Source organism: Pteropus vampyrus, unplaced genomic scaffold (genome assembly GCF_000151845.1).
Source record: "Pteropus vampyrus isolate Shadow unplaced genomic scaffold, Pvam_2.0 Scaffold483, whole genome shotgun sequence".
Taxonomy (NCBI): domain Eukaryota; kingdom Metazoa; phylum Chordata; class Mammalia; order Chiroptera; family Pteropodidae; genus Pteropus; species Pteropus vampyrus.
The window spans coordinates 1689576-1698405 of NW_011889264.1; the positions used below are offsets into that span (position 1 = coordinate 1689576).

Consider the following 8830-nt stretch of genomic DNA (forward strand, 5'->3'; position numbering starts at 1 on the left):
TGAGGGCAGGAATGTGTCTTCGTCTGATTAGACCCTCAGTGCCTGGAACCCAGTAGGTGCAAACACACAGATATGTTTCACGACTTAGTGAAACATAAACGAAGGAGTCGACACCTCCTCTTTTCTGTCTTAGAGCTTCTAAGCTCTGGTCCTAGGAGAAGAAAATGTGCCACGAGCGTTTTCTGTCTGGGCGAATGATCAGAGCAAGGACAGCTGCCATTCTGAGCCTTCACCAGGAGAGACGAAGCAGGAGGCCCTGTCTTAAAGGGACTGGGTTTTTGCTCCCATAGGAAGTCTTCGAGAGACTGGCTGTTCTCACTTCTTCATTTTTTTATTGTAAAGAAAATATGCAACATTAAACAATACTTTTAAATCAACTTTGATTTAACCACCGTGGCACAGCTGTCTTCGCTTTGGCACATTATCTTCACGTGCCAGGGGAGTATTAATAGCAGGTTAAATGTGCCTAATGGTGCTTTGTTAACTTAGAGTTGTGAGTTTTTAGGTTCTTACCAGAAACTTCAGTTGTCCGTGAAGTTTCTGAAGAGTGCACTCTGCTTTAATCTCGAACTATACATCGGATGAAACAGTGGTTTCTCAACTTTCATTAGTGGAGCCCTCTTTTCTGAAAGAAAATGAAATCGAATTTGAACCTCATATATAAATAATTTTTTAAAAAACAGCTTTATAACTAGTTGTTTTAGGAATTCAGATTTGTAACAATTACGTATCAAAAAGTGAGACTAAAGCAGAGTCAATCAACATTTTGATCAAAATTAAGAGTTAGGGAACGTAGTCAGATAGCACGGACTAAGATTCTGCTCTGTTTATGTATTTTGGTTGGTTTCCGTAATGATACAGATCTCATTCACGTAGCAGTAGTTCCAAATGGCAAGGGTTTTTGCAGGATGCCCTGCAATCTCTGGTGAGTCTTCAATTAAGTAGAAATGGCAGAAGTTGTTTTCCTCTGAGATCTACACAGAAACTAGTGAATTTGGCCATGCAAGTTAATGCCCTGGCCTCCGGTATATTAAATTTCAGCCTGTATCACATTTGAGTATGCTTAATTATTACAGCATTTAACAATAACCAGTAATTTAATAACCAATGTAAAATGAAATTGGAATCGAAATCTGCAGCACCCCTGTAGCGAGCATTGCGGGGCTCCCCAGGGAGTGGTTTGGACACCATGGTCCCCCAGGAACTCTGCCCTGGACATACACTGGGATTCTTGCCTTTGGAAGAACCGAAGGCTGTGGTGTTGAGTGGCTGCTGAAGGGCCCCTTGTCTGGGCGTCTCCCTGTCACCTGCATTGGGTGACGACTACGTAGAACGCGCAGCCTTTTGTTCCATGCGGAGGGCGGCTTAACAGGTTGAGGAGGTCTTGGCCTCCCCTCTGAGACCTCTGGCCCCTTCTCTCTGCTGTCTGTCAGTCCCTACCCGGAAAAGGTATCACCTGGCTAGGGTGTCTCTCTCTCTGGCTGCTGCCTTGATCTGTTCATGACTCACCTCTGTCCTGTGAATATGAAAGTACTGGAGGTCCATGTGGAAAAACGTCACTTTCTATTTCTAAATGAGAGGAAATATTTCTACTGTTTATTCTAGAGGCCCGAGCAGTGTTTTCAAACACCGAGAATTATGTCCCCAAGCCGCGGCCTCACGGGCCTCCCGTGCTCTGTCGTTGCTCTACCAAAAGCTGCTTTTGTCCCTGCCCTCCATCTGCTTCCCACCAGTTCTTGTTGCCTATCCCCTCTCTTCTTGAGTCAAATGTTCACGCTTGCAAAGTTTATTAATAGCACCGGCACTGCTGAGTGGAGGAGTGATTTTACTCTCTTTTTAAAATTTAATTTATTTTTGGCTTTTAGAAACAAATCTGGAATAATATTTCACGCTGCTCCCTTTTGGGGCAAACTCCCAGTAATGCTTCTAAAGCATGTCTTGGGGGCCAGGCATTCCCCACGCACCCTCCCAAAGCCGTAAGCATCTCAGCTCATGCCCTTGGCGGTGGTGTAAATTACCCTGGTGTTCACTAGCTGTTGGTAGGGTGCAGCTCTATATCCATGGCTCTGTGGGTCTACCCCATACCCCTAGTCCCTGAGCCTTTTCTAAAACAACCTACCTGAAGACACATTGCTACCCAGAGAAAACTTTTCCCAACTGTGACTTTACAGTGACATAAGTGCCGTTGAAACCGTTTATTGCAGGCATGTCCACGAACCTTAGAATGCCACTTCTGTGCGTAGGTTTACTGGTGGTGATAGTGTGATGGTGGCTCCTCATCCATACTGTAGGTTTGGATTTCAGATAGGCAGGTAGTGTTTTCACACAGAGTCTGTCCATTGGAGGCACCAAATGAGGTGGATGCCGTTAGGTGTGGTCAGCAGGTATGACTGTGGATCAGGAGGCTGGATCTGGGAAGGCTTCCCCAGGTGGCAGAGGGCTGATCACTGGTCTGTGTTTTCATGCTGGTCTCATCATCGCCTGGAGTAGTGTCGAATCCAGGCTGGAGACCAAATCATATCTGTCAGTGCCTCATCTGGAAACATCTCCTGCTTCCATATTCCATCAGTCCCCATTTCCTGTAAGTCTCCAGACCCCTCACACCTTTCCTTCTAGTTCACGTATCCTGAGAGAGAGTAGGACCTTAGTCACCGCTGGAACACAGAAAGGTGACCTTCAGCTGGAAGGATAGGTGTGATTTTTTCAGTAGATGAGTTCCAAGTGGCAGAGGGACCACCTGGAAGTCGGTGGAGAACTGGGAACTCTCACGCAGAGGCGTGCTTGAGGGGCTCTGTCTCCTACCGGAGAGGCGAACAGCCAGGGAAGCGAATGGCAGCCGCCGGCCAGGAATTGATTGCATTAATTGATATGCCAATAAGAGAGCTTGTTACATCCGCCATTGGTTAGGAGTCCAGCTAACAAGTTCGCTGATCAATGGCACCAATAAAGATTTCATCCATTAATGAGCAACATGGTAATTAATGTTACCCATAAACCAATTAGCCTGGCTAGCTGAAGCGCCCGTCTGCGGGGTGAGTGGCAGTGCCGAAAGTGAGGTGACCGCCCCGTCTGGTGTGGCGTCGGGTCTTCAGGCGGCATCGTGGCATAGCGGGGAGCCTGAGCCTGGAGGGTTTGTTCCAAATGGAGAAAAAGGGAAACATGGGGCACTCACGGCCCCTGGCAGGGAGAGAAGGCCAGCGGAGTCCTTGGCCAGGCCCCTCGTTGGAGCACAGTTGGGGCCTGCTGGTCCCCCATACCTGCTGGGAGAAGAGGGGGACACACCTGCTTTGGCTGCTCAGCTTTCCCACCGAGGCTCTCAGGGGCTGTTAGAGGCAGTAATGGAGTGACTGAGTTCCCGGGTCACTCCAGTCCCAGCTGGGCACGCTCTCCCTAGGGACAGCCCACCAGTAGCTCCCACGCCCTGCCCTGCGCTCCTGGAGGGCGGGCCTTGGCCTCTTCTGGGAACCATGAATGAGTGGTAAAGTGATTAGCATCGTCTCCCCCCCGCCCCCCAGTCCCTTACCCCCATGTTGCGTTAGGAAGAAGAATTTTGCTAGAGGAAAGAAGTAGAAACAGATGATTTGAAGCTGTGCCTCCCCCCCCCCCCCCCACCCCACACACACCCTGGAGTTTTGAAATGACATCAGCGGGTTGTTTGCCAAGCATAACCTGGCAGCCCGGCAGCTCTGCCTGACTGAGACTTCTGGGGACCGTGCAGCTCTCCAGCTCCAGCCGTGGCCGCGTGCCAAGGTGACGTTCTGTGACTAAGCAGAAACCAGGGAGAGGGAGAGAGGGAGGAAGAAGGTATGTGTGGTTGGGGAGCTGGGGGAGACAGTGGTCCTGGGTCTGGGCGTGGCGTGGGGAGACTGGAGGCTCCGTCCTGGGGTGCGGATCCAGAGGGCAGGCGTCAGGGGAACTCACTGGCGGGCCAGGAAGTGTCCCTGTGGCACGGGGTGGAGGGGGTGGAGGGGGAGTTTCAGGGCATCAGCCAGAGATCCAGCCTGGGAGGCACCCGCCGAAGGGGTCTAACTTAGGAGAGACCTGAATGAGCCAAAACGAAGGTGACAGCCTTGAGGGCTCGGAACTACTGAGGAGGAGGCTTAGGGAAGCTTTTATCAGCATCAGGCCGGTACTCCTCGGCAGAGTTTCCTTTGCATTGTTAGGTATTGACCCTCAGAGACCCCTTGTGGATTCCCTAATTGAAAATTAATACTAGATCAATGCCATGGGCAATTTGCATATTGATCATAAACAACTTTGAAGGCACCGAGTGTGCGGCAGATCAATAGGGCCCCTGAATAGGCTGCAGAGGGAGCACCTCCCAGTACAATGCGCTCGGAGAAAGGTTAATGATTTGGGAAGTTCCTAACTGCTCAGCACAGGGACCCGCCCCCACACCACACAGCATCCGCCAGAGCAGGCTGCCCGGGCCCACGAGAGCAGGGGAGGGTGACCGCTGGTGTAAGGGCAGGGGCTGGCCTTGAAGGTTTCTGCAGTTGCCTTTTTTGGTGATGGATGAAGTCTTGGGGCAGCTTATTCTGGGAAGTGTACTGTAAAAGGCAGCAGCCACGTTGAGGCTCTAATAATGGTTCTGGCCCCTTCCCCAAAACACAGTTTGGATGAACGGAAGGGAATGGAACGGAGAGGGTCAGCCACCCCCTGTGCTCAGCCTCCCCTGGGGCTTCCGGTCACCGTGGACACCTGCTTTGACGTTCACTTGACGCGGCAGTGGGTCGGGCCCGTTCTGTGTCCTGCTCCACGCAGCTCCCAGTCACCTGCTGGCCTCCGCCTCGTGCCTTCTCGTTCCTGCTCTGGCTTTCGGTCTCGCCTTTCTGGGCTGGTCCTGAGGGAGCCTGCAGGTCCCCAGCCAGCCCGGAGGGGGTTCCTCCTGCTGCCCCTTTTCCTGCCCCTCTTCACGTCTTTTGATTTCTTCAGGGCTCCTCCTTTATTTTCCCTTTGGGCCCAGACCTAGCTCTTGGCCCTAGATACAGTGTGTGGACCAGCCAGCCGCCCGGTAGGTGTCTGGGTTCACCCATCAATGTTTAACAACAAAACTCAGAACACCTGAGGGCTTAGTCTGTCTTGGAGTTCCCAGGGTACTTTGGGATAGCTGGTGCTGGGATCGGGGCCAAATACAGCTGGAGAGATCTGCAGCGCCTGTCTCCCTGTACCAGTGAGGGTGGTGGTGGTGCTGCTGGCAGCAGGCAGGTGTGTGTGTCACTAGGGGGAGACACCTGTCATGCAGTGGCGAGTGAAGCAGGCTTTTTTCCCACAATAGCCGATTTAAAAAGTAGAGGCCCCGCCCACTCCAAATTCATCTCGTAGTAGAAGGAGCAGCATTAACATAGCAGCCCTGCCGAGGTCACGTAGCTTCATATGGTGGTTGAATTGTAAAGCGCATTGAAATTCATTTATGGGGAAGGGCTGTAGTTTTGGTGAAGGAACATGCAGCAGTTGGTGATGAATTTCCAGGTTGGAGCTGCTGCCCTTTCGTGCCCTGAGTCCCTCACCCCAGCCCTGGCGCTGTCCCTTCAGCTTCTCAGGGGCGTGCTTTGGACCACTGTGGTCAGGTGGGCACTTGTGGTTTATGGGTCAAGATCGTCCACGTGCGGCTGCGTGGTCTCCTTCCCCGCTTTGCTTCTCTCTACCTCAAGTCCAGCGCCCCCCACCCCACCCTCCGGGAAAGGCAAAGGCTCAAGGCGATTTCGTCGATACCTGCGTTTACATATCACACGTACACGGTTAGAGAAATACAGTAGCCTTTCTCCTGGAGAGCCCTACCAGGGCAGCCATGGGAGCTGTACAGGTGGTTCCACACACACACAGCTCTCTGCTAAGGGGACAAGGACCGCCGTCCATCCCGGAGTTTACTTACCCAGTACGGTGGGGAGTCCAAGGCCACATCTGTCCAGAGGAAGGGGAGCCCCTTGTGTCTTGGCAGTCCTCTGCCTTGACAGTGGCCTGTAAGGCCTGTAGGATCTCGCCCCACCCCAGACCTGCCTGAGAGTCTCCAAACCCCTCCTTCCTCCACTGGCTGTTCCTCCAGCCGGCCCTCCTCCCCCAGGCTTCTGCACTTGCTGTTCCTCTCTGCCTGCAAGACCTCTTGTGGCTCACACCTCACTCTTGCAGGTCTGTGTGTAAATGTCACTCTCCCTGAGCTTCCCACGTGAAATGACTTCCAGGCTTCCTTTTGTCCCCTGTCCCTGCTGCTTTTGTCCTCCCTCATCAGCCTCTGACGTACAGTACGTTCACGCGTTTAGCTGCTTTGTGTCTGTCTCACTCCCACTCTCCTTCCTCCCCCTGTCCCTTGAGAGCAGGGCCTCCTCTCATTCACAGCTGCACCTCGAGCCCTGGAAGGGGGCTGCCTGAGTGCACGGTGGGTGCAGGGATGGACGGATGGGCAAGGTAGTCATGAAGAGTATGGCCGGACGTCAGCTCTGTTACCTCAGAGCGATGAGACCTTCACCAGTGATTTAACTTCTGAGCTTCTGTGTCCTCGTCTGTGAAATGGGAGTAATAATAGCATCTAATGCCGTTGAGTGATATTTGTCTTACTGCTACCATCCTCATCATCATTATTATTGGATACTAATGACTCAAGCAAATGGAGGCTTTCCGTGCCCAGTAGTGGTTTTCACAATCAGGTTCTCTGCAGTGAAGGATTGCCCCGGCAGGACAAAAGGAAAGCAGCCAGCATTTTCTACTGATCAGCCCCTTTTTGCTTTTTCTTTTTTTTTTTTTTTTTTTTTGCAATCCTCTTTTTCTTTGCAATCAGGGCATTTGTGATTGGGTCAGAGAAGGTGACACCCAGGCCATAGGCTCCAGGGGCCGGGCAGGGCGGCCTGACATGGAGCACGGGGCAGGGGTGGCGGTGGGAGGTGGGGGTGAGACCGGAGAGCCCACGTCAGCTTGATTCAGGGCCAGGTGAGGCTGCAGCCCTGGCAGCCCAGCGGGCAGGTGCCAGGCATCCCTGTGCGTGGGGTTACTTCATTCTGGAGCCTTTCATGGACTTGGCTGCACTGTGCTGATGAACTGAGACTGGGGACAAGAGCACATAATTGAGGGAAATAAATTCCCCTCACAGGCCTCGCCGCAGCCAGGACTAAGTGTCTACCTCCCCTTGGCGCGTGTGGTGCGGGGGGTGTGTACAGGCGTCCTCCTTTCTCCCTGGACACACCTCCCCTTCTCTTCCCTTCTAGAACTTCACGGGCATCGGCCGCAGGCCCAGTGAGCAGCATCTCCCCAGACCTGCCTCCGCTTCCCCTGCCGGGGGCTGCTTTTCCAGAAGCAGGCTTCTTGGCATCTGCACATCACCCTCTTCTCCCCCGAAGGCCAGGAACCTGCCTGCCCGGGCCTCCCTCCTCCCATGCACACACCTGTTCCTTCCGTCGGTCCATCTCCCTTCGTCCGTGTTGCTCACCTTCAGTTCAGCCTGTGCTGTCTGCTCAGGTCTCCGTGAAGCCAGAAGGGGAGGCGCGGGTGCTGCCCGTTCTTAATTGCAGCCACATTTCTTTCACCTGGGGAGTGAGGCGGAGGGGTGGGGCGCCGCTGATTTCCACGCGAAGCCGGGCTCGAGGCCGCCGACGCCAGCGAATGCAGGGCAAGAGCTTAAGGAGAGAATCTGGAACCAGAGTCATTTGCATAAAACTAAACCAAGACCCACACCACCAGCCCCTGGTTTAACACACACTCACACACTCACACTCTACTATAATGTATTTTCTCAAAACCTGGAAATTAGTGGCTCAGGTCACCAGAGCATCTGTAGTTGGTCATTACTAATCAGTTGTTTATAGCAAGGAGAGGATTTTTTTTTTCTCCCTCCCCCAGTGTTTCTGAGCCTTAAAAAAAAAAGCATTTTCTGGAATCCTGACTACAGTCCATGCACACCGTGGGCTGGTGACACAGACAGCAGCCCGGCTGGGGAGGCAGGTCGCCTCAGTTACAAAGAAGCATGGGTGGCGTGAAGGCCGAGTAGAAAAGAAATGGAGAGCCCTCACTTGACACCCTCTGACCTCAGCCGGTGGAGCTGAATGCTGGAGAGCCAGGACTGAAATTGCAGTCACTTTAGATTATTTGGAGCGAAGAGAGGCAGGGAAAAAAGGGTCTGTTGACTACAGGAAGCTGAATTCTTCCTCTGCTGAAAAGCTTATTAGTGGAAGGGGAAAAAGCAATTACTTGCTTTTGCTAGTTCTCCGTGGCGAGGGTTCGGGGTGGCGGCAGCCCCTGGACCTCACCCTGGATCCGGAATATCTGTGACAGGCACTCCCCCGGGCCATTTGGGAGCATTACTTCTGGGGCTCCCCCTTCCAGAAAGAGCATGAAGGGAGGAGTGTGTGTGTGTGTGTGTGTAAATATGGGGGGAGAGAGTGAGTGAGGTGTGGCTTGTCCTTGTCTTTAAACGTGATAGTATTTTGGAGGTACCACGTTGGCACCAGGCAGGAAGTTAACGGGGTACTATTTGCCTGGGAGCATCTTGGGCTGGCTTCTGGTGGGTGCTGGTTTTGGCGAGCCCCTTTTGATCCCTGCTATGCCGTTCATCTCAAAGTGTAAAGCTAAAGTAGATACTACTTTGAACAGTCACTCGCGTCAATGTCACAGCTCTGATTGAGGAAGGGTCGAGCAGCCAGCATCCGGGGAGCAGGGGGCCGGGCCTCACCCTTCAAACTGCCCACTGCTGCTTTCTTCGCTTCTCTGACTGTGTAAGTGTCACCGTGACCACTTGCTCCCTCATGCTTCGTTGGAGACCCTTCTTTGGGTCACTTCACTTTGTGGTCTTAGAGCCCATAACTTCTCCAGGCCTCAGTCCCCCTAGTCTACAAAATGGAGG

At 52.8% G+C, this 8830-nt stretch overlaps 1 protein-coding gene and 1 long non-coding RNA gene across 3 annotated transcripts in view; one reads left to right on the plus strand and one right to left on the minus strand.

The window, feature by feature from the left end:
* ZFHX3 (zinc finger homeobox 3) overlaps positions 1-8830 on the plus strand; it is a 237774-nt gene that overhangs the window by 169293 nt on the left and 59651 nt on the right. The window lies entirely within an intron of this gene.
* Positions 7-6698, minus strand: LOC111732693. Its single transcript, XR_002777655.1, has 3 exons — positions 5876-6698; positions 2120-2503; positions 7-625 (listed from the first exon to the last, which is right to left on the minus strand). It is a non-coding gene; the product is annotated as an uncharacterized LOC111732693 (long non-coding RNA).